Source organism: Triticum dicoccoides, chromosome 4A (assembly GCF_002162155.2).
Source record: "Triticum dicoccoides isolate Atlit2015 ecotype Zavitan chromosome 4A, WEW_v2.0, whole genome shotgun sequence".
NCBI classification, from domain to species: domain Eukaryota; kingdom Viridiplantae; phylum Streptophyta; class Magnoliopsida; order Poales; family Poaceae; genus Triticum; species Triticum dicoccoides.
This window is the reverse complement of record NC_041386.1, coordinates 735,660,098-735,686,908: the sequence shown is the minus strand read 5'-3', so window position 1 is coordinate 735,686,908 and position 26,811 is coordinate 735,660,098. Positions and strand designations below refer to the sequence as shown.

Genomic DNA, 26,811 nt, shown 5'->3' with positions numbered 1-26,811 from the left:
GTTTGGTCTTCCGCTACTCTTTGTTGTGTTGTGTGATGCGGTGTCTCTTTGTATAAACTCGTTTGGCTCTGGTGGTTTGCTTTATATATAAAGCGGGGCGAAAGCCTTTTTTGATAGTTGTAGGTTTCCTAATAGACATTATCATGATCTTGTTTGTCCACCTCTGCTTACGTTAACTCTAAGGTGAGAAGACCTTTTGAAAAATATATTTAAATATTGCAGAGCCTCCTCTCACTAATAGAATTTCCGAGTTGGCTGAGTAACAGAAAAACTCGGCTAAAGCCGTTTCCCACTCGACAGAGACTTTGCCAAGTGTAGTTATCGGCTAAGAGTACTCGAACCCTTCAGGCAAAGCCCACTTTGTCGAGGGCCGCCATTCAGGGACTCGGCAAACCATTTGTCGAGCCCTAAGTGGGCCAACATGGGATAGTATTATGTGGGGTACGTGTTTATAATCAGTATGGAGCCATGGACAGATGGACTTATCTGCCATCCGCAGTTGCTGTTTCATATGGTTTTATCTATAGTAAAGATTATAGCTATTACAATTAGAGTCGTTTTAGTTGGAATAAGTATTGTCAATGACTTGGCCAACACTGACATTGCGTAATATAATTTTAGGTGCTCTTCTCATTTCAGAGTGTAGTGTCATGAAAGTCACATGAGAATTCATTCTTTTCGGTTGCAAATGGTTATAGCATTTGTCTTGCATATAAGTGCTACACAAAAAATGTCGACAAAGATGAGTTTTTCATAGCAGTTATTTAGCTGGATGAAAACGACACCACCACGCTGAAGACGAATGACAGGTGCGACTCGGGCGGCACCCGCGGCGTCCACCACGACCCTGCCGTCGGCTTCCGTCGACCTGGGAGGAAGGCAGATCGGCGGCAGGTTTTGGGTTCTCGCGGGGTCGGATGAAGAGGATGACGACGATGACGATCTCGCCGACGAGTCGCCGGAGGATTACTCGCCGACGCCGTCAGATTTGATTTGCGTGGCTTTCAACCCAGGGTATTCGGAGGAGGAGGTGGCTTCGATCGTAGGCGGGGTCGTGCCGTTGGACGATCCGGCACGGCAAGGTCTGGAGTCAGACGAGAGAGTGGAGGTGGTGCGCCGGATCATCCACCGGAGGACGGCGGCGGCGTCCACGGGTCGGCCATGGAAAGGCCCCCTACTGAAGGTATGCATCAAACCCATTACATTATCTGACTTTATCAATTTGGATTCATGGACTCGCGTAGTTGGTAAGAAGAAGAAGAGGAAGGGTAGGTTCAACGCGCCGGCACCGGCGCCGGTGATCACCGACGTGGCTGAGATCCGGGCGGCGAGGGCATCGCATTTAAATTTGATCCTGGGCCAAGATGGGCCGGTGTTTGAGCAGGCTGGCGCTGGGTATGTGGCCTAGCATGGGGAGGCACAGGATGGGCCGGATGTGGCTGCGGTTACTGGGTATGAGGCCCAGATAATCGGCGAGCCGGCTCCTGTTTCTCGTGTCGTCTGCGTCTCGTCGAGTCTACGTGATTCGACTCTGCCGCCGACTAGGGTTTCTCATTTTGCTGCTCTGCGCTTCCCTTCGTGTGGGATCGGTCGAGCCGCATGCATTCCTCCTCTCGCCATGGCAGGGGGGCGTGGTGCTGCCCTAACCGGTCCGAGGCCCTCGGGAACTGCCGCTGCTGCACTGGCCGGGCGAGGTGCGGCCCCGCCTGTGGGCCAGCGACCTTCGGTGCCTGCTGGTTCGGCTGGCCGGGGCGCTGTGATCCCACCTGGCCAGCGCCCTTCGGGGGCTGCGGGGATGGCGCCAGCTGGACGGGGCGGGACTGCTCCGTCGGGGCCGCGACCAGCAGCACCTGTCGGGACGGCTCCGGCTAGTCGGGGAGATGGAGCGGTTGGGCCGAGGCCGCCGACACCTGGCTCTGCGGTCGTTGTGCAGCGCAAGCAGCCACCGGCGCAAGGGCAACAGCCAAGGGCGCCGCCTCCTCATGTGGCTGCCAGGCCACCTCAGTTGCGTGCCGAGCCGGTGTCGACTGCTCCGCCGCAACAAAGGGGAGGTGGTGGCGCGGGACACAACCGTGCTGCTCATGCGGCACCCCGGGGTCAGTGGGGCGATGATGGCATCGACGTGTATGGCGAGGGTCAGCATCGTGGCTCGTCCTTGTCCGACGGTGGGAGAGGCTATGCCTGGCAAGGTGATGGAACGACCGAAAGCCGTTTTATGGACCTCCAGGTGGCTTCGTCGAGGGCGCCTCTGGCCCGGGTCGCCGGCAGAGAGGTGGTTTCCGTGGATATCATGGTGGTCGCAGTGGGAGAAACCGTTTCCGACAACCTCCTCCATTGACGGTCGTCGTGGAGCCCACGGCATCCTCAGAGGTGAATGCTGCTGGAGAGACTTCTGATTTGACCGATCAGGCTATGGAGGTGGTGACGGCGCTGGCCTCTGCTGAGATTCCGGTGTCTGAGCCAGTGGTGGCGGCTGCGTCTCGTGTTGTTGACCAGTCAGACACTACTAGGGAAAAGCCTAGCAGCAGCGCAGGTTTTAGGCCTATTAATAGCGCGGGACGATGCGCTACTAATAAGGCGCTACAGCTAACATGTAGCAGTAGCGCCTGTTGTCCCACGCTACTGCTATACATGGATAGCTGTAGCGCGCTTCACTGAAGAGCGCTGCTGATATTATCAGCAACACTTTTTACAGGGAAGCGCTACTGGTAAGGTGGCGCTACTGCTAACTATTCCCCATCACTACTACTAGTTTTATTATTTTTTTCCTGCATATCTGTGTTGTATTTGAATAGGCTTTATACAATAATGTTTAGCATATCATACACATACAAATGTAATCATAGCATATACATACAACTAGTCTCATCAAATCATGTCATCATCATAATCATCATCCAACACAAAGTGTTCTCTCGTCATCATCTCGAAAATAGCGATACAAGTCTCGATTACTTGCAAATACATCGTCATCCATCTAAACAATGATATACGCGAGAAGAGCTATCACTTTGAGTGAGAGCGGAACTATGCAGTATATGAGTTCGTATCCCTCTCTCGCATTAGCGTGAACCTAAACTAACTACTGCATGGCGCTCGGAAATCAGAAACCGGTACACCTGGGCCTGACACTCCGGCCACTCGTCGTATATATACTCCTGGCGTAGCACTTCTTCGCCATCGATCATCTATATATGCACCTGCATCGTCACATGAGTCGATGATATGCAACATATATAGTTGAGCAACAGAAAGAGACAGACTTGGCAAAAATAGAAACAACATATCATAAGCACAAATAACAAAGTTCATCGTACCCAAAATTCCCTAACTAGAGTGATCTTCGCTAGTCGAGGAGGCGGACTGTTTAATTACATCACAAATAAAGTTTCGCCGTGCATAACTCAAAGTTTGTCATATAGAAAGTATTGACTAAACGGACACATTGTCATATATCGACAATCACTCCAACATGTCGTGCCATCCATCGATGTCAGGGAGATAGTCCCCGAGCTTAGTGAAAGGCTTCATGTCGAGACACTGAGAGGCTACCCATGTTCGGACGTCTTCTCGCGACATTTGTCCTTCTTCGTAGAACATCCCTGTTTTTCCGACGACCTCCTTCATGATGATTTGGGCAAGTTCGCACTGGATGTGATAGAACTCAGCCCGAAGTCGATGATCCTCGATATCTCCTACGTTTTTTGCCCATTCCAGAATATGGGCATCGCCGGATCTAGGTGACATGCAAAGGTTCTGGTGATCCCGTCTGTACTCCAGCATGTGGTGTAGGACATAGAATCCATCATTAAAAGAATCACTCGGTTGGTGGATGCAACAGAAGTCGGTCTTATGGCCGAAGGTGAGCCTGCCGCCCCTTCTCTTCTTGTCCTTGACCTCTCCACCCCGTGCTTGGTAGTAAAACATAGCACTGTCGAGAACATCCTTGATGTGGGTGTAATCCTTTTTGTGAATGTTCTTCGACAAGTCCAAGTAAAGAGCGTGGGAGTATCAGGGGTAGAGGATGATGAGGACGGCGCGCCCGCCGCTACGCAAAATAAGTACACCTCAAATTAATTAGCCTCCACCATGCAAATGAATGATTAAAATCGAATGAAGGATATCCGCGCGGATGACTTACACGGGATGATATAATTGCCTCCTTGTCCTTATTGGCGAGCATGAAACTGACGATGTATTCCCTCGCGTATTCACGGTGCTTTGCGCAGACTCCCAAGAAGCCCTCGTGCATGTAGTACGGGTCAGCGACACAGATATGAGGTATCTGCTCAACCTCGATGATGTAGTTCATGTGCAAGGCATAAAGGCGGACAAATGTAAAATCCAGCTTCTTCACGAGAAACATGTCGAATATGTAATCGAATCGAAGGAAGAACTTATCCGCGGGGAAGCAGTCGACGTACGACAATTGCCGCGGAACATTAAAAACGTAGAGTGGGTATCCTGGATCTTTCGAGGCGATGAGGCCTTTCTCTATCCGCAGCACATTGTCATGAAGTCTCCTTAGATCCCCGAATCTGGCCCCTAGCGCTCTTGCGGGTAGGATTGGTTGACCGGGAATATGCCATTTATCCGCATTAGCGATATCTATACGGTCCTGAAGTCGAGGCTGCTGAGGCGGCTGGATCATAGAATCAGCTTTTTTTTGCCTTTCCTCGCTCTCTTCCTAGACTTCTTTACTACCGGAAGGTCGTCCATAATACGTTCAGCCTCCGTAGACGGCAATTCAGGCACCGACTCATGACGCTCAAACCCTGAGTAGGCGCCAGTATAGACATACTGTTGAGTGCCATTGTCATCCTCATCCTCATCCATGGCGATGTCATCAGCGACTAATGGAGCCTCTTCCTTACCCCATCCGCTATCACTCAACCCGACACTCGACGCTAATTGGGTAGGTGGGGTGTTGATGTTCATACCTTGCTGAGGCTGCGTGCTTGTGGGTGTGCTCCCGGCCGTCTCCAGACGAAGCAGACTCTTTGGCCACAACAGGACCAACCCATTGCAACAATCACCAAGCCGCCGCCTGGTCTCGTCGCCATCCCCCACTAGTATCCGAGGAGGAAAATTCTCGTGGCCCGGTGTGACACTGGCCACGGAAAAGTTGAAGACGTTCGGGGAGATCGGCCGGCTGTGGAACAATGGTTCCTTCGGCTCCATTATCGTCGCCTTCCCCACATCCACCTTTTGGTCGCCGATGGTGTACAATATGGTGCACGGGGTTTCATCGGCCTGCAAATAAAAGTCTGCGACGTGAGACATCTGAAAGGCAACGAAAACGGGAGATAATACATTTATTGAAGGGGGCCGGTGTGACAGATACCGTGAGAGCGTCGAGCTCAGCCAAAGACGAAGCACCGTCGAGCACGTCCGGTGCCGGAGCCGGTGCCGGAGCAGGTGCGGGAGCCGGAGCGGGAGCCGGCGCGAGCGCTGGTGCGGGAGCCGGTGCGGGAGCAGGTGCTGGTGCAACGCTAGTCAAGCCGCTCCCCAAGAAGTCAGCAAGGGGAAAGTTCGCTGCATTTTTTTCTGGATTTTGCCTTGTCCAATTGAAAACGGCCGGAACCAAGGAAATAGACATATCTACAACCACCTGTTTTGCGGGAGCTACCGCTATTGCGACTGTCTGAGATGATTTCTTCTCAACCGCAATCTCAACCTTCTTGTCGATGTTTTCTTGGATTAACCTTCGTCTTTCCTTTCTCTCCTCCGTGGTCTCATGGTAGTACTTCTTCCACGTGGCGCCGTATCCGACACCATGCACGCGTCCATATGATGGTCGAGTCTCCATCGGGAGTTATTTCAATATGTTCAACGCCCGGTTGAATGGAGTGTCCCACTTGGGCCTCGGCAATGCCTCAGACGGCGAGTCGCTTTCGGACGCAATCCTGTGCTGCCCTCTCTGCGAAAGGCACAAGGATTGTTTACAAATATGACTAACGTGTGCAGTTGAATTGATCAAAAACTAAAATTACCAGCAGTCTAATGAACTTCGTCGTGATCGTGTTGGTCTCGTAAACCTTCTTCACTGGGTCCCAACGGTGACGGGCCCTGAAGGCCTCGCAAGCCGCCATAACCACGGCTTCTGAGGTGGTGGCTCCCAATGTTCCTCTCTTGAAGCCCCTTCATGTACTTAGACTTTTTTTTGGCAGCTTCGGCCTCGCAAGCCGCCTTGAATATTTGAAACTGCTCTTCCGTGATTGTCGGATTATCCTTTACAATCTCGGAGTAGGGTTCCTTCTTGTCGATGATCCTTACTTTCACCCTTGTTTTCCAGGCGGCCAATGCGTCGCTAAACTTGGTCATGGCGTGTTTGTTTATCTTCTTCATTGTCGGGTCCTTATCTGGATCTTTATAATCCTTTTCATTCCATCCCGGGAACAAGAATATCTGGTGAAACTTCTTTAGGAGGGAGGGCCTCATATTATCTATCTTCTGTAGTTTCTCATCGTTGATGGTGGCGGTTGTCCGTACGATGCAATCTAGTAGTCCTGAGTTTGTTAGGAAGTCGTTGCCTCTTTGCTTTCGGTTCTACACCGGCTCCGCTCCCTGAGGCAGCGCCGGTCTCGATGCCGGTCTGAGTCTCAGCGCCGGTCTCAGTCTCAGCACCGGTCTGCTTGTCGGTCTCAGTCCCCGATGCCACCGGTGGGCCCAGCAACAACATCGGTTGATCGTCGGCAAGGCTCAAAAATTCTTCTGCCGCCCGGTAGACGTCGTCGCAATCACTAGAACCCTGTCCTTCATCGTTGCTAGCCATGTTTCCTACGATTAAATCTAGTCAATTAATTCTAGACCTAATAAAATGAATAATGACATAAAAAAGGCCTATTGTTTTGCAGGAACGTTGACTCCTTCCCGGTGCGGCAAATCCCGGGCACTCGATATGTCCTAGTTTGTAGCACAAGTCATGCCGAAATTCACAGAAAATTTCGGCATGACCTTTGCTAAAAAGTGGACAAATCGAGAACCTGAAATCCACGCGCGCTCCTCCTCCGCCGCCCGCCTCGCCACGCCACGCCTCGTCACGACGCGCCGCGCCGCCGGTTGCGGGAATGAGCCGAGCCGATGTCTAAATTTTTGCCACGCATGACGGGTATACAAAAGGTCACACGGAAGCTGAAAAGTTTTTGCGATAGTGGAGTTTGAATGTGAACGGTGCAGCCCTTCGGCTGCTGGCTGTTCGCTTCATCTTCGTCTCTTCGTTTCACCTTCCATCGCTACCCTCTCGTCTCCTTCTCTGGCGCCTATAAAAGGGAGGTCGCTCCTCTCAGAGAGATGCACCAGAACACATTCTTCCTCTCGCCACCGGTTCCTGAACACTGCGTTGCTGCTACGATCTTCCTCATCCCAGCTTGCGGCTTGCACCGCAGGTCGGGACAGTAGGCCTCCGAGACCGCACCTCTTTGAGTCCTATACGGGAGAAGGGTGATAAGGTTTTTGGGGAGCGCTCGGCGCGACTACTGACTTCTTCTTCACGGACGCCCCGGACTCCGACGACTACTTCCCCAACGACGACTACTTCCCCGACGTCGACAACCTCCTCGACGACGTGGCTACCGAGGACACCGACCCCAAGTCCAGTGCTACTGTTGCTGCTGCTGTCCCGTACGTGTTCTGGTTTTTCCTGTTAGAGGTCCTGCCACAGTTCCTTGTTCTAGTATTTGCCCTGGACATGTTAGGCTCTATTTCATATATGCAACTCGATCTACTGTCTACTCTTGAGATGTTTGGTTCTAGTTCATATTTGCATGTGTTATTTTACCTTCTCTCTGTCAGATCGCATGACTTGTTCTATCTCTGCTACTTTAGTCATGCTTTTTCTAGCATTTCTGTTAATAAAATCATATGGTAAATTGCTAATATTTCCAACACCTTTATCCTATTAAGGTTGTATTGTTCCCCCTTTTATTTTGGTAGAATCGATTGTGTTAATAGCATGGATAGGATAGTTTTTCATTATAAAGAATGCATTCACCCAAATTAATTCAAAGGCGATTTTTTTTCCTAAAAATAAAAATTACATTGCTTATATTTATGATATATGTTGTGAAAACATGCATCGCTTGCATGTGTGCTGTTGCTTGTTACACAAAACCATGTCTTGCCGTATGCCCAGGAATGTGTATGCCTTGTACATACTAGCTAAACTCAATAAATAAAATACTACTATGGTTAGAATAAATTCTAGTACTTTGCACCAGGGGCACTAGATTTCGCCCAGAGATATCTCAAAATAAACCATACCTAGCATTTTTACCCCCGTGGGGCCAGCATGTGTCCTCCTAACAGGCTACTGTTCCAAAAATGTTTTAGTTGGATTGTATTTTGAAATTTGGAATGCTGATTGCTTTTGCAGGATATTTGTATCGAACCAAGTTTGACTCTCACAGGAGATTTAAGTCATCGTTTGAAGGATAATATGGTCAAGATAGAAACTAATTGTTGCAGCACAAGGTATTATTGCATTAGCAAAGCCGTCGAGCAAGAGCAGAAATGTTGCTGCCAAAAATATACGCACACGCACCACTTCAGCACCAATAGGAAAGGTGACTGGTCGACATGAGGATCTTAAGGAGATAACATGTCCAGGGCACCACAATTATAGCATGAACAATAGACAATTTATTGTCTACTCTTGATCGCAGTCCAAGCTCAAGTGACAGTAAATGTTTCTCTGTAATTGGCATTCATGGCATGTCAGGAACTGGGAAGACAACCCTCGCACAACATGTTTGCAAGTACGAGAAAATTATGTTAGGGTAATCTTGAGTTTGTTAGGTTATGAGTCAAAGTCTTGTACGTAGTAGTTGTCTACGTAGTAGTTAATCTGAGTTCGTTTAGGAGTCTGGCCGTGTCCTAGTTTAGGCCAGCTAAGTCCTAATAGTAATCAGCTATTGGAGTCAAATTGGAGTTGGCGTGGTTTGTACGCCCGTGTAGGTTTAGGTCTTGTCAGGACGGTGGCTGCTACTTGCATATATATATGGACAGCCCCATGTAAGTTTTGTAACACCGGGAGTTAAAAAGAAGAGAAAATAAAAAGAAAGAAGGGGCACGACAAGGGCCCTTGGCTAAAAGTTTTTGAGCGCGCATGTTCATCGTGATTAGATGTGATCGATCCTGTGGGCGGATTTTCAACAATTTAGTGGTTATTTCGACCTTGTTATGTGGGTTCATGTTTCTCAGAACTATAGTGTGGGTGACATTTTCAATGAGATGCTTGAGGAAGCTTCAATGGAGAATAAATCATGCTCTGATTACAAGAGCCTTGATGTCCTGGAGAGTGAATTAGAGAATAAACTAGAGGGAAAATGATTCCTCTTGGTACTAGATGATATCTGGTGCGATAAGGATGACGATAAGCATAAACTAGCAAAGTTACTCTCTCCATTGAATCTTGGAAATAGAGGAAGCAAGATCCTTGCGACAAGTTGTTGGAAATATGCCCTAGAGGCAATAATAAAATAGTTATTATTATATTTCCTTGTTCATGATAATTGTCTATTGTTCATGCTATAATTGTATTAACCGGAAACCGTAATACATGTGTGAATGCATAGACTACAACATGTCCCTAGTGAGCCTCTAGTTGACTAGCTCGTTGATCAATAGATGGTTGTGGTTTCTTGACCATGGACATTGGATGTCGTTGATAACATGATCACATCATTAGGAGAATGATGTGATGGACAAGACCCAATCGTAAGCATAGCACAAGATCGTGTAGTTCGTTTGCTAGAGCTTTTCTAATGTCAAGTATCATTTCCTTAGACCATAAGATTGTGCAACTCCCGGATACCGTAGGAATGCTTTGGGTGTATCAAACGTTAGAACCTAACTGGGTGGCTATAAAGGTGCACTACAGGTATCTCCGAAAGTGTCTGTTGGGTTGGCACGAACCGAGACTGGGATTTGTCACACCATATGACGGAGAGGTATCTCTGGGCCCACTCGATAATGCATCATCATAATGAGCTCAATGTGACTAATGAGTTAGCCACGGGTTCATGTGTTATGGAATGAGTAAAGAGACTTGCCGATAACTAGATTGAACAAGATATGGGGATATCAACGATCGAATCTCGGGCAAGTAACATACCGATGGACAAAGGGAATTGTATATGGGATTGATTGAATCCCCGACATCGTGGTTCATCCGATGAGATCATCGTGGAACATGTGGGAGCCAATATGGGTATCCAGATCCCGCTATTGGTTATTGGCTGGAGAAGCATCTCGGTCATGTCTGCATGGTTCGTGAACCCGTAAGGTCTACACACTTATGATTCGGTGACGCTAGAGTTGTAATGGGAATTGTATGTGGTTACCGAAAGTTGTTCGGAGTCTAGGATAACATCCCAGACGTCACGAAGAGTTCCGAAATGGTCCAGAAGTAAAGATTTATATATGGGAAGTCCTATTTTGGCCACCGGAAAATGTTCGGGATTTTTTGGTATTGTGCCGGGAAGGTTCTAGAAGGTTCTGGAGTGGGGCCCACCTGCATGGGGGGACCCACATGAACGTAAGTAGTGGGGGCAAGGCCCCACATGCCTGGCCAAGGCGCACCAAGATCCCCCCTTAGAAGGAATAAGATCATATCCCCAAGGGTTGAGATCAAGATACCTAAAAAGGGGGATAACAATCGGTGGGGAAGGGAAAGGATGGGATTTCTTTCCTCCCACCTTTGCCAACGCCCCAATGGAACTGGAGGGTAAGAAACCAGCCCCCTCCACCCCTATATATAGTGGGGAGGCTCATGGGAACTGCACCCCTTGCCCCTGGCGCAACCCTCCCCCTCCAACTCCTCCTCCTCCTCCGTTGAGTGCAGCGAAGCTCTGCCGGAGAACCACGAGCTCCACCATCACACCATCGTGCTGCCGGAGTTCTCCCTCAACTTCTCCTCTCCCCTTGCTGGATCAAGAAAGAGAGATGTTGTAACACTCCAAAAAATTTATTTGGTTTTTACTAAATTCTTTATTTGATTTAAAGGGGGTTATTTGACTTTTTGCTAAAAGAGGGGCTCTCCTTCTCAAAAAATTTCTTTTATCACAAATATTTTTTAGGAGTTCTTCTCAATATTGATTTTTGGTCTTGAGGGTTCTTCAACATGTGTTGGGTCAACACAAATAATCTTGGGTTGTTTTAATATTTCTTTTATTAAAAAGAGTCCCTATAGATTATGGGTTTATTCCTCCCCACTCAAAAAAAATTTCTCTTGCCGTGACCTATGTTGAAAACCTTCTTCCAAACCCACCTCCCTACCTTGGGTCAAGTCAAACATCCAAGTCCAGCAAGTTTCAATCTCCTTTAGATTTTATTTCTATTTATTTTATCCTCAAATCCTTTTCTGCCTTTTATTTTGGACTCTTGGGATTTTCAAAGGAAGTACCAGATCCTTTGAGCTTTTCATCCCAAGCAAATTACCCTAGCTACTCCTTGGTACCCTCAACCTAGATCCATCAAGAACTGCTGGTCCACAGTTCAAATTTTTCAAATTGTGCTTGCTGCAAGTTTGGACCAGATTTGCCATTTTTGGTGAAATTCATTTCTTTTCTTTTCCTAAAAATCTGAGATAAACCATGCAGCCTCTAGATGCATCAAGAGATCACCTCACCAAGGAACAGCTCAAGGAAAATTTTCCATGTGCCTAAATCATTTCGTCGAACAGCTGGTGTGCACTGTTTCTATCAAATTCAAAAAAGTTTAGTGTTCAGTTTTCAGTCAACGGTGTCGTTTTCTTTAGAACCGCGGCGTCAATCTCGCCAGTGCACGCGTTGGCGCCTTGCTCACTGCTCCCCCTTCTTATCCATCGCGCCGCACGCTCGTCTGGATGGATGCGAGCATGGTGAGCTGGCAGAAGTGCATCGCCCCCGTGAGCGGCGGCAGCAGCGTTCGCAGCGGCCACCAGACAGGCTCAGCGTAGTACGGCGCCGTCCAGCACCGCCCACACCACCAGGAGCTGTCGTGTGGCCGTCCCCTTCCCCGTTCGTGTTGTAGAACCGTCACCGTGGCCTGAGAGTTGCAGAGCGCGCTCTCTGCCGCCGACGTGCCCGTGAGGCCATTCCGTTGAAGGCCTAGAGTATCGCCCAAGTCGTACCAAGATTAGCCTCTGGATGGAACCAGTAGACCAATCCGCGGCTACCCAGTCACCTAAACCCCCAGCCCGACCATTGCCTCACTGTAATTGCTCGCCGGAGATACCCCGTTCTCGGCGACCGCCTCGGACCGGCTATAAAAGGAGGCCTCGAGCGCATTCCCGACCCAGCACTACCCCTCCACCTCGCTAGAACTGCGCCCAGCCACTAGGAGGACCTCGAGGAGGCCTTCTTCTCCGACTCCGGCCGCCCCGATCCGCCTCGGGCTCCGGCAAGATCCTCTCTGGTGAGAGCACCCCCGCCTCCCAAACGGCGTCAGTACACTCCTAGTGCACCCACTTGTCTAACCCGAGTCCCAATTTGACGTTTGCAGCTCTCCTCGGCGAGATCCATCACCGCCCGAACCACCGTCCGCTGGAGTAAAGGCCGCCGTCAACGTGGTGCTCGCCGACGACCAACTCCACCACCCACAGACGCGGGAGAGCTTTGTGAGTTCGTAGGTACCCTCAACTCCCCCTGCCTCGCCGTGGATCAACGCCGGCGACCACCGCAAGCCTCGTGCGCCGGCGGGACTCTGTTTTGGTTTTTAAACCTAACGGGTGGGACCCCCTCGTCAGCTTTTTCTCTTTCTCGAAACGTTTTTTGAAAGCGCCTTCGGGCAAAATACGTTTTCTAAATGAAACGTTTTCTGTCTTTTTTTTGAACTAGCCCCTGGAAAGTTTCTGTTTCATCACAGATTAGTCCCTGGAGTAAAACCCTTATAACTTTTAAACAAAAGATGATTTTGAGTTGAATCTTTTTCTGTCCCCTTTATTTTTCTATCTAGTTTTTTATAAATTTATTTGAGAAATATTTGGAGCAACTTTTATGCCACACACGGTATTTACGTTAGTATCCGATTTTTTTTATAACATAGATACCGAAGGAGGTGACGGAGCCGCGAACTTCACCGGGCTAGACTCCGACTACTCCGAACCAGACAAGCATGTTTGAACCTTTGATATGATGAGTGTCTTGCATGTTTGCTTGAGTAGTGTTCTCATGGCATGTTTATAAAAGCATGAGTGAATGTTATATTGCATGCAAGGTAAGCTACAAGTGAGCTTCGAATTTTGATGTGTTCATATGATGGTGAGATAACCTGATCATGTGGTGTGATGATAGGTTGCAAGCTGGTATTGTTGAAGCATGCCAGTCTTATGTCAACCGTTTAACTCCAGTAATAACGTGGATCAAGTCATGTTCCCGTTCGTCCTTTCTTTTGTGCTGCCACATGTCTTCTACAAGGAATGCGGTCTAGTCAGTTGCAAACCTCTTTCCTTGTAAACACCAAATAGAGGGGCCATGATGAGGGTTCCATGGCCCTGGATTAAAGCCCATCATCCGGTCAGGAGGCATGGATGTTTCCAGTTGGGACTGAGTGGGGGGCACCCCTTAGAGCACGCGATATAAATTTGATCCCAGGCTACTCGAGGTTGTGGCCTCCCCGTCTTAAAGTTTTTCTTGAACGTTGCCTAGGGTGATTCCTGTCAGCGGAATGTGGAATGAGTGTGTACCGGTTAGATGTGTTTCTTCTAAAATACCGTAAACAGAACTAGTCCTTTGTGACTACGGAAATCCGTTGACTATGGGTAAAGAGTACAAACTCTGCAGAGTCAAAACCATTCGAGTAACCGTGTCCATGGTCAAGGACTGTGACCAACATATCAATGTCAGTGTCAGTGTCAGTCTCAATGTCCGTCTCATCGTCAGTCTCAGTGTCAGTTTCAATGAAAATCTCCAGTGAATAAACATGAGTGGTAAACCCGGCTGAATGTTATTCCTGTGGATGGACTAACCCGTTTATTAGTTTGTACTGAGCCTTGGGATGATTTAAATTCATGAGCTACTTGAATTCGAATGGTGAAATATAAGCCCTTTATGTGATGTCGCTCAGGCGTCCGACTCTGACATTCTTGTTATTTACTTTCGATATAAGCCCTTTATGTGATGTCGCTCAGACGTCCTACTGTGGCATCCATGTTATTTACTTTCTTTATAAGCCCTTTTCGAGATGTCGCTTAGACGTCCGACTATGGCACGCACTGTCATTTACATTTCAATATAAGCCCTTTAAGTGGTGTCACTCTGACGCCCGACTGCGGCATGTTAATTTATTTTTACCTTACGAGGCGTCGCTTCAGACACCCGATCGGTCTTCAGTTATTTTATTGAGATTTCAGGAGGACTACCGCCTGACTTCCTTCTATTTAACATGCAATGCAAATTTATTATCTGAGTGTGCATTACTAATCTGCTCATGTGCATCATGTTTGCATTTTTTATATCTTATATCCAAACTGTCTTGCGAGTACATTCAAAGTACTCACCTGGCTTGTTGATTTGGTCAGATATTGATGAAGGCGACCTTATGGATGAACAGTACGATAGCGAGTCCGACGCCTAGAGGAGTCCCAGTCAGTCCCGTGCGATCCTGGAATTGGTCACTTGTATCATATACGCTTCCGCTACCCAAATAAAATCATCAAGCCCCACTCCGGCGCTCGATGAGCTGTAAGATTTAGGAGTCATGTCACCCACGTCACTGTGACATATCCACCACCACTTTTATTACAAGTCAGAAGTTATGCCGCCATACTCCTTGTGCCATATCCGCCTTTATGCATAATATCGGCGTGCTTGTAATAAATTGTTGAGCAGCCTCAGCTCAACCTTTTATAATAATTTAGTACTGCTGGATTTCTGTATCAAGGATTTGTCTACTAGTAAGGAAGATTTTCCTATACTGGTCTGATAAAATGGTCAATTTTTCAATAAATATTTTATTGGAAAACCGATCCTGACAACCTTGGTATCAGAGCCAGGCTGACTGTAGGAAGTCACTAGGTGCGATCGTTAATCGGTTATTAGCATTATAAGTGCTTTTATTTATCATTTTGCAAATGTAGCAATTTTCTGCTAGTCATCATAAATTTATGATTTGACTATTCGGAATTTTTGTCTACTTTTGTAGATGGCTGGCAGCGACTGTGAGTCACAGGTGTTCGCCAATGTACCTGAGGGGTTTATCAAGCTTCTCGTCTCCATCACCAAAGTCGCAATCGGGCCATCGGCTCGTCCGGAGTTCACACTCTACCAGCACAAGATCAGCGACAACGTGTCCATGCACCAGGCCGCGGTGCAATTCAAGGGAGTACGTTCTGAGTCACGCCGCTTCCGAAGGGCCATGCCTACGGAGAGTCATGCCATGCAGATGGCTGCTCGTGAGGCGTTAGCTCGTCTCTGGGATGCTCTTCCTTTTATGAAGGCTCGTCGCTGCCGCTACCTCCCATGCCACATGCCATACACATGTCACTATGCGTTCGCTTGCGCTAGGGGGAAGAGAGATGAGGCTATTGAGATGTTGGTTGAATATCTCAAAGCTCTTGAGGCAGCTTTTGATAGCCTCGTGGACGACTTTGTGGCTACTCGTATGGACTTCGTGCTGGGCTGTTCCGCCAACAGGAGGGAGCTCCTCCATGCAGCACCATCACTGACTTACGTCTCGTCCTCAGCATCCTATGCACCTGCAATCTTTGCCAACGCCCGCCGCCTGCCTACCCTGAAGAGTTTGACCAAGTCATTGCTCCTACTCCACTCAGGGCTGCACCACCTACCGCGCTCGCACCAGCTCCTCAACCTGGTACTTCACGCCTGGAGCCTATTAGTGAGGAGGAGGTTGAGTCTCCAGCATCACTGGGTCTTACCCTTGCCAGGCCGAGGGAAGTTCTTACCATCTCCGACTGAGTGCGCCTAGCAGCCGTACGATGTACCAACTTGTATGATATGTTTATATGTATATAGGTTTGGTGAGAAGTAGTTTGTGTGCGCATCATGTAGGAACTCGGAGAAGTGCACTAGCCTAAATAACATGTCGGGAATGTGTACGCACATCCTGAGTGATGTATTGTATAATTACTGCTTGCATGTAAGATATGTACTAAGCGGTCCTTCTCCATGCGCAATCAAGTATTTTCTTGAAAAATCTTGGAGTTTCGCCTTTGCAATATTATTTAATTTTGCCACTCGGTTTTTCTCTTAAGTTCTACAAAAATACCCCAGAGTGGAAAATGCCTCGTCCCTGGACTCGTTCCATGCCAAGTCCGCCGGAAGAAAATTATGGTACCCAGACAAGTAACAATTTCACACAGGGGCAGTCAAGTCAGCAAGGCAGTGAAGCAGCATTTTCTCAAGTATGCCGCCTTTATGAGGAAAGCCAGCAGCAGCATCAAGAAATGATGAACCATGTTATCAATATGGGAAATCACCGAGGACCATATCAGCAGCATTCCAAATTGTCTGAACTACAAAAGACACGTCCCCCAACGTTCTCTCACACTAATAGACCTCTTGAGGCCGATGATTGGCTTCGAGATATTGAAAGGAAGTTAATTATTGCACAATGTTTGGACCGTGAGAAGGTACTTTATGCACCTCACTACCTCACTGGAGCAGCTGCATCATGGTGGGAAAATTTCCTACACATGCACCTCAATGAAAATAACATCACCTGCGAAGAATTCCCAGAAGCATTATGAAGATCAAGAAAAGGGAGTTTGATGACCTCAAACAGAGAAGCATGACAGTGACTGAGTACAATAGTCAGTTTACTCAATTATCTCGTTATGCCAACGAAGAGCACATGACTGAAAATAAAAAGATGGAAAAATTTCTGGACGGTCTAGCACCAGCACTTAAATGCCAGCTGGTCGTACACACCTTTCCGGATTTCAAAACACTCGTGGAAAAAGCCATTACATTGGAAAATGAGCGCCGCAGCTTGCAGGATTTTCGCAAGCGCAAAAGAGACAAGACTACTCATGCTCGCAACAACCGGAACAAGACTGATTTTCAGAAAAGTGGAGCAAACAAATCCACGACCAATGTTCCACGCCCAAACAAAAAAATTCATGCAAGACATATCGCCCAGGTGTTACTTGCTACGCTTGTGGAGAGGAAGGACACTATGCCAAACAGTGCCCAAAGCCAAGAAACTCGGCCGCAAAGCCAAACAACAGTGGCAATAATTCAACACCCAAGCGAAACAACTTCAACCCCAATAACAATCACAAGAAGGGTCACTTGAACCATGTGACCAAGGAGGAAGCACAGAATGCCCCGGATATCGTACTCGGTACGTTCCCTGTCAACACAATACCTGCCACGGTTTTGTTTGATTCTGGAGCTTCTCACTCGTTCATTTCAAAGAAATTTGCTTTGCAACATGATTTTTCGATGCTTCCCTTGGAAAAATCCATGATCATCAAGTCCCCCGGGATTAAGCAAATCACTCGGAGTTACTGCCAAGGTGTGGTTATTGAGTTTGAGGGACTAAAGTTCTAGGCAAACCTCATTGTATTGGAAAATAAGGGACTGGATGTTATCCTAGGAATGGACTGGTTAACCACCAACAAGGGATTTATCGAATGCTTCAATCCGACTGTAATTCTTACCCATCATCACGGGAAGACGATAAAAATTGCAGCTCAAGAAAGACCAATGTCACGGCAACCAAGGTTGAACATGGTGGACGTTTCAGAGTTAAGAAAAGTTCTAGTGGTGTGTGAGTTCCCTGACGTATTCCCCGAAGAACTACCAGGCATGCCACCAGACCGGGAAATAGAGTTCATCATTGAACTAGCACCTGGAACCACCCCCATTTACAAGAAGACCTATAGAATGGCACTCTCCGAGTTGGTAGAATTAAAGAAGCAAATAAAAGAATTACTGGACAAAGGATTTATACGAGCCAGCTCCTCACCTTGAGGTTCACCAGTATTATTTCCCAAGAAAAAGGATGGGACACTGAGATTATGTATTGACTACCAAGTACTCAACATGGTCACCATCAAAAACAAATATCCGATGCCACGGATAAATGATTTATTTGACCAGCTCACGCAAGTCAAGGTTTTCTCAAAAATTGATTTAAGGTCGGGGTATCATCAATTAAAAATACGGACAGAAGATATCCCCAAGATAGCATTCACCTCCAGATACGGACTATATGAATTTACAGTAATGCCGTATGGACTGACAAACACCCCCGCATATTTTGTCCACCTCATGAACAAACTGTTTATGAAATTTATGGACAAATTTGTTGTGGTGTTCATTGATGATATTCTGATATACTCCAAGACACCAGAAGAGCATGTTGAACATCTCAGGATTGTACTGGGAGAATTAAGGAAACATCAATTATACGTCAAATTCAGCAAATGTGAATTTTGGTTAAGACAGGTTAGTTTTCTAGGCCACGTATTGACCCAAGAAGGTGTTGCCATGGACCCAGAAAAAGTCAAGGCCGTACTTGGCTGGAAACCACCAGCCAACGTAACAGATGTACGAGGTTTCCTAGGAATGGCTGGATATTACCGAAGGTTTATTGAGGGGTTCTGCACCATAGCAAAACCAATGACACAGTTACTCAAGAAGGATAAGAAATTCGTATGGACTGAAGCTTGCGAGAAAAGTTTCCAAGAACTCAAAAGGAAATTAACAACAACACCAGTATTGGTTGTGCCAGACATACACAAGAGTTTTGAAGTGTATTGTGACGCATCCCGGAAGGGCCTCGGATGCGTATTAATGCAAGAAGGCAAAGTAGTCACATACGCTTCCAGGCAACTACGAAAGCATGAAGAAAATTATCCTACTCATGACTTGGAGTTGGCAGCAGTCATTCATGCACTCAAAGAGTGGAGGCACTTTTTGCTGGGAAATCGTTGTGAAATATATACGGACCATAAAAGCCTCAAATATATTTTCACACAACCAGAACTCAATTCACGACAACGGCGCTGGTTGGAATTAGTCAAAGATTATGATGTTGGCATTCACTACCATCCAGGAAAGGCGAATGTAGTGGCGGATGCTCTTAGTGGAAACCCTAGCTCGGGCAACGACAGCCCATAGAATTTGAGACCTGAATTTCAGCAGGAGTTCGCCAAACTCAACTTAGTGATGGTCACTGAAGGCAACGTGTCAAATTTGGAAATATAGCCCACCCTAATGGAACAGATTAAGGAGGCTCAGCATGGACACCCCATCATCGAAGGCATAAAAAGAAAAGTGAGTCTGGGCAAGGCCTCAGAATTCGTCATAAACGATAAGGGAATATTATGGTACGGAGACAGACCTTGCGTACCAAATATAGAGGACCTCAAACGGCAAATTCTAGCCGAAGGCCACACCACTCCATATTCAATCCACCCTGGAGGAACCAAAATGTACAAGGACATTCAGGAAAAAATTTGGTGGCACGGTATGAAGAGGGATATAGCCACATTCATTGCATGTTGTGATTCATGTCAGCGCATTAAAGCCGAGCACCAAAAACCGGCAGGACTATTACAGCCAAACAGGATACCTAAGTGGAAATGGGACGAAATTGGAATGGATTTTATTGTCGGACTACCTCGGTCACGACACGGAAATGATGCCATATGGGTCATCACAGACAGATTAACTAAGGTGGCACATTTCATCCCAGTAAAGACAACCCACACCACTCAGAAGCTTGCCAAGCTTTATCTCTCTCGTATAGTTTGTCTGCATGGGATTCCAAAGACTATAATATCCGACAGAGGCACTCAATTGGTCTCTACATTTTGGGATCATTTACAACAAGCTCTAGGAACTCAACTAGTTTTCAGTACCGCATACCACCCCTAGACAGGAGGACAAACCGAACGTGTGAAACAAATTCTAGATGACATGCTAAGAGCATGTGTTCTCACCTATGGAACCACTTGGGAAGAAAGCTTGACGTATGCCGAGTTCGCATACAACAACAGTTACCAAGCCAGTCTGCAAATGGCACCTTTTGAAGCCTTGTATGGGCAAAGATGTCGTACCCCATTAACTTGGTCAGAAACAGGAGACAGTCGTATCTTCGGCCCCGACATACTCAAGGAAGCTGAGGAGAAAGTTAGACTAATCAGGGATCGACTCAAGACAGCCCAGAGCCGACAAAAGAGTTATTACGATCAAAAACATCGTGAAGTCAGCTTTGAACCAGGTGAATACGTGTATCTGCGAGTACCTCCTATGATGGACCTGCAACGATTCAAAGTTAAAGGAAAGCTAGCACCACGGTTTATTGGACCCTTCTGTGTGACTGCACGATGAGGCACAGTAACCTACCAGCTAGACCTACCCAAAGAACTGTCAGACGTCCACGACGTGTTCCACATCTCACAGTTGAGGAAATGTGTAAGCAACCCAGAGAAGCATGTGTCTCATGAGAGCATTGACGTGCAACCAGACCTCACCTACAGGGAACGTCCAATAAAAATATTGGAGGAGTCTGAAAGGAGGACCCGTCAGAAAACAATTAAGTTTTTCAAAGTTCAGTGGAGCAATCACACCGAGGATGAAGCAACATGGGAAAGAGAGGATTTTCTTCGGACAGAATACCCACACCTATTTGAGGATCAGCTGAAATCTCGGGGACGAGATTTTTCCTAAGGGGGTAGGTGTTGTAACACTCCAAAACAATTATTTAGTTTTTACTAAATTCTTTATTTGATTTAAAGGGGGTTATTTGAATTTTTGCTAAACGAGGGGCTCTCCTTCTCAAAAAATTTCTTTCATGACAAATATTTCTTTTAGGAGTTCTTCTCAATACTGATTTTTGGTCTTGAGGGTTCTTCAACATGTGTTGGGTCAACACAAATAATCTTGGGTTGTTTTAATATTTCTTTTATTAAAAAGAGTCCCTATAGATTATGGGTTTATTCCTCCCCACTCAAAAAAAATTTCTCTTGCCATGACCTATGTTGAAAACCTTCTTCCAAACCCACCTCCCTACCTTGGGTCAAGTCAAACATCCAGGTCCAGCAAGTTTCAACCTCCTTTAGATTTTATTTCTATTTATTTTATCCTCAAATCCTTTTCTGCCTTTTATTTTGGACTCTTGGGATTTTCAAAGGAAGTACCAGATCCTTTGAGCTTTTAATCCCAAGCAAATTACCCAAGATATTCCTTGGTACCCTCAACCTAGATCCATCAAGAACTGCTGGTCCACAGTTCAAAATTTTCAAATTGTGCTTGCCGCAAGTTTGGACCAGATTTGCCATTTTTGGTGAAATTCATTTCTTTTCTTTTCCTAAAAATCTGAGATAAACCATGCAGCCTCTAGATGCATCAAGAGATCACCTCACCAAGGATCAGCTCAAGGAAAATTTTCCACATGCCTAAATCATTTCGTCGAACAGCTGGTGTGCACTGTTTCTATCAAATTCAGAAAAGTTCAGTGTTCAATTTTCAGTCGACAGTGTCGTTTTCTTCAGAACCGCGGCGTCGATCTCGCCAGTGCACGCGTTGGCGCCTTGCTCACTGCTCCCCCTTCTTATCCATCGTGCCGCACGGTGGTCTGGATGGATGCGAGCGTCAGCGGTGAGCTGGCAGGAGTGCATCGCCCCCGTGAGCGGCGGCAGCAGCATTCGCTGCGGCCACCAGAGAGGCTCAGCGTAGTACGGCGCCGTCCAGCACCGCCCACACCACCAGGAGCTGCCGCGTGGCCGTCCCATTCCCCGTTCGTGCTGCAGAACCGTCGTCATGGCCTGAGAGGCGCAGAGCGCGCTCTCTGCCGCCGACGTGCCCGTGAGGCCGTTCCATTGAAGGCCTGGAGTATCGCCCAAGTCGTACCAAGATTAGCCTCTGGATGGAACCAGTAGACCAATCCGCAGCTACCCAGTCACCTAAACTTCCAGCCCGACAAGTGCCTAGCCGTAATTGCTCGCCGGAGATACCCCATTCTCGGCAACCGCCTCGGACCGGCTATAAAAGGAGGCCTCGAGCTCGTTCTCGACCCAGCACTACCCCTCCACCTTGCCAGAACTGGGCCCAGCCACTAGGAGGACCTCGAGGAGGCCTTCTTCTCCGACTCCGGCCGCCCCGATCCGCCTCGGGCTCCGGCAAGATCCTCTCTAGTGAGAGCACCCCCGCCTCCCAAACGGCATCAATAGCCTCCTAGTGCACCCACTTGTCTAACCCGAGTCCCAATTTGACGTTTGCAGCTCTCCTCGGCGAGATCCATCCCCGCCCGAACCACCGTCCGCCGAAGTAAAGGCCGCCGTCGACATGGTGCTCGCCGACGACCAACTCCACCACCCACAGACGCGGGAGTGCTCCGTGAGTCCGTAGGTACCCTCCACTCCCCCTGCTTCGCCGTGGATCGACACCGGAGACCACCGCAAGCCTCGGGTGCAGCCGGGACTCTGTTTTGGTTTTTAAACCTGACGGGTGGGACCCCCTCCTCAGCTTTTTCTCTTTTTCGTAACATTTTCTGAAAGCGCCTTCGGGCAAAATACGTTTTCTAACTGAAACGTTTTCTGTCTTTTTTTTAAACTAGCCCCTGGAAAGTTTCTGTTTCATCATAGATTAGTCCCTGGACTAAAACCCTTATAACTTTTAAACAAAAGATGATTTTGAGTTGAATCTTTTTCTGTCCCCTTTATTTTTCTATCTAGTTTTTTATCATATTTATTTGAAAAAAATTTGGAACAATGTTTATGCCACACACGGTATTTACGTTAGTATCCGTTTTTTTATAACATAGATACGGAAGGAGGTGACGGAGCCGCGAACTTCACCGGGCTAGACTCCGACTACTCCGAACCAGGCAAGCATGTTTGAACCTTTGATATGATGAGTGTCTTGCATGTTTGCTTGAGTAGTGTTCTCATGGCATGTTTATAAAAGCATGAGTGAATGTTATATTGCATGCAAGGTAAGCTACAAGTGAGCTTCGAATTTTGATGTGTTCATATGATGGTGAGATAACCTGATCATGTGGTGGCATGACAGGTTGCAAGCTGGTATTGTTGAAGCATGCCAATCTTATGTCAACCGTTTAACTCCAATATTAACGTGGATCAAGTCTTGTTCCCGTTCGTCCTTTCTTTTGTGCTGCCACATGTCTTCTACAAGGAATGCGGTCTAGTCAGTTGCAAACCTCTTTCCTTGTACACACCAAATAGAGGGGCCGTGATGAGGGTTCCATGGCCCTGGATTAAAGCCCGTCATCCGTTCAGGGGGCATGGGTGTTTCCGGTTGGGACAGAGAGGGGGGCACCCCTTAGAGCGCGCGATATAAATTTGATCCCATGCTACTCGAGGTTGTGGCCTCCCCGTCTTAAAGTTTTTCTTGAACGTTGCCTAGGGTGATTCCTGGCAGCGGAATGTGGAATGGGTGTGTACCGGTTAGATGTTTTTCTTCTAAAATACCGTAAACGGGACTAGTCTTTTGTGACTATGGAAATCCGTTGACTGTGGGTAAAGAGTACAAACTCTGCAGAGTCAAAACCATTCGAGTAACCGTGTCCATGGTCAAGGACTGTGACCAACATATCAATGTCAGTGTCAGTGTCAGTCTCAACATCCGTCTCATCGTCAGTCTCAGTGTCAGTTTCAGTGACAATCTCCGGTGGATAAACATGAGTGGTAAAGTCGGCTGAATGTTATTCCTGCGGATGGACTAACCCGTTTATTATTATGTACTTAGTATTTCCTTGGGATGATTTAAATTCATGAGCTACTTGAATTCGAATGGTGAAATATAAGCCCTTTATGTGATGTCGCTCAGACGTCCGACTGTGGCTTTCTTGTTATTTACTTTCGATATAAGCCCTTTATGTGATGTCGCTCAGACGTCCGAATGTGGCATCCATGTTATTTACTTTCTTTATAAGCCCTTTTCGAGATGTCGCTTAGACGTCCGGCGGTGGCACGCACTGTCATTTACATTTCAATATAAGCCATTTAAGTGGTGTCGCTCTGACACCCGACTGCGGTATGTTAATTTATTTTTACTTTTCGAGGCGTCACTTCAGACACCCGATCGGTCTTCAGTTATTTTATTGGGATTTCGGGAGGACTACCGCCTGAATTTCTTTTATTTAACATGCCGTGCAAATTTATTATCTGAGTGTGCTTTACTAATCTGCTCATGTGCATCATGTTTGCATTTGTTATATCTTATGTCCAAACTATCTTGCGAGTACATTCAAATTACTCGCCTGGCTTGTTGATTTGGCCAGATATTGACGAAGGCGACCTTATGGATGAAGAGTACGATATCGAGTCCGACGCCTAGAGGAGTCCCAGTCAGTCCCGTGCGATCCTGGAATTGGTCACTTGTATCATATACGCTTCCGCAACCCAAATAAAATCATCAAGCCCCACTCCGGCGTTCGATGAGCTGTAACATTTAGGAGTCATGTCACCACGTCACTGTGACATATCCACCACCACTTTTATTACAAGTCAGTAGTTATGCCGCCATACTCCTTGTGCCATATCCGCCTTTATGCATAATATCGGCGTGCTTGTAATAAATTGTTGAGTAGCCTTAGCTCAACCTTGTATAATAATTTAGTACTGCTGGATTTCTGTATCAAGGATTTGTCTACTAGTAAGGAAGATTTTCCTATACTGGTCTGATAAAATGGTCGATTTTTCAATAAATATTTTATTGGAAAACCGGTCCTGACATATGTCCCTAGTCTGTATGTGTGTAGAACGCGGAGGCGCCGTCTGTTCGGCGCTTGGATCGGATCTTCCACGATTTGAATCGCCACGAGTACGACTCCATCAAGCACGTTCTTGTAACGCTTCTGCTTAGCGATCTTCAAGGGTATGAAGATGCACTCCCTCTCTCTCTCGTTGCTAGCATCTCCTAGATTGATCTTGGTGACACGTAGGAATTTTTTTGAATTATTACTACGTTCCCCAACACAAGTCGGCACAAAGATGATTCTCAGATTTGGTCCTGGTGTGGCACGCACTGCTATTCCGATACGGCCCTTGGATGTTCAAGTATTCTTGGAACTGTTCATGTATTATGCCCTTGAAGATGCAAGTGCAGATGATCCAGATCAAATGGAACTCAAAATTATTAGGGCTGAAATTGCACAGAAGCTGAAAGGATCACCTCTGGCAGCCAGTACAGTGGGAGGGCATCTACGCAAAAGAAAAAACGATGTTGACTTTTGGAGAGAAGTTTGAGATCGTGACCTTCTAAAGGAGACGACGGGGGCCCTGTGGTGGCGCGTTACCAGCATCTTGATGAGCAGGTGAGGCGATGTTTTGTGTACTGCAGTATTTTTCCCAAAAGATACCGTTTGAACCGTGATGAGTTAGTTAAACTGTGGGTTCATACAGATCACTAATGCAGATGAGGATATGGAAGCTATTGGTCAGGGTTACTTCCATGAGTTACTGGCAACCTCATTTGTTCAACCTGGAGGATACTACCAAGGCAGTTTGTGCTATTTAGTCCATGATCTTATGCATGATTTAGCCAAGAATGTAGCAGGGAGTGATTGCTTCAGAATCGGGAATGGCTCGAGAGGGGAAGTTCCTCATGATGTTCGCCATCTTTTCATTGCGAATGGAGCAATGGTTACTGAGGAGATTTTTAAACTGAAAAACCTACGCACTCTCATTATTGATCATATGGAGCTTGCACCAGCTAACAAAGAATTCTTTGAGAATGTGTTTGAGATGCTGCAGAAATTGCGAGTACTGGCCATAGAAACCTCCTTGACATTGATCGATGAAATAAGTGTGTTTGAAATCCCAGCAGCTACTTGTCATTTAAAGCATCTTCTGTATCTTGCTTTAGTGTTCTATGAAGCAGCGCTATATTTACCAAAAACAGTAGACAATCTTTACCATCTGCAGGTGCTAATGTTTGGTTATGCAAATGATGTAGAAGTTTCATCCGATATAAACATGGGTAACCTCACCAACTTGAGGCATATCATCGGTGGCGAAATAACAATGCATATTCCAAACATTGGCAGGTTAACATCACTACAGACAATAGAAACTTTTGACGTAAGGAGGGAACATGGGTATGAGTTTAAACAGCTGAGGGACCTAAACAAGCTTCGGGGCGGTCTGACGATCCAAAATCTTGAAAATGTTGAAAGCAAGAAGGAAGCACATGAAGCAAATCTAGCTGATAAGAAAGGACTGACTGAACTGCGACTTTTCTGGGTTAATGATAGAGCTTGCAAACCAGAAGTTCAAGCAGAGGTACTTGAGGGCCTTTGCCCACCCAAGGATCTTAAAAGTTTGGAAGTCTGGAGGTACCAAACTCTAAGGTACCCAGGTTGGATGGTGGGTGAGCAGAACGGTGGCCCAAAGTACCTACATGAACTTATATTCCACGACTGCAGTCGTTTGCGACCTGCTCCAGAACTTTTTGAGCATTTCATTCATCTTCGCTATCTCTTAATTTCTGAATGCTTCTGGGACCACTTGCCAGACAATGTGAAGAACCTCAGGTTTCTCAAGAGCCTAACGATCGGCTATGCTGGTATTTAGAATCACTTCCAGAACTTCCCCGGTCTCTTCAGAAGTTTAAAGTGTCTTACTGCAATGGAGAGTTCATGAGTTCGTCCAAAGAAATAGGTCATCAAAACTGGCAAAAGCTTCAGCACGTTGAAGCGAAGGAATTTATACATTAATTATGAAGCTGCTCTCCCGTTGAAAATGATGGATTGAGAGGTATATACATTTATAAATCCCCTTGATTCCTACCTTTTCAAGTTAAGAACCATTAGGATTGTTTCTTAAGTTTTATAATACATTGCCTGACTGAAATACCAGGCTTGGGCTTCATACTATGGATGGAGTTTAAAACCAGT

General features: G+C 46.9%; 1 pseudogene; it reads left to right on the top strand.

Moving 5' to 3' along the window:
- The first annotated feature begins 1,880 nt into the window (after nucleotides 1-1,880).
- On the top strand, nucleotides 1,881-26,631 carry LOC119284337 (annotated as a pseudogene).
- Nucleotides 26,632-26,811: the final 180 nt, after the last annotated feature.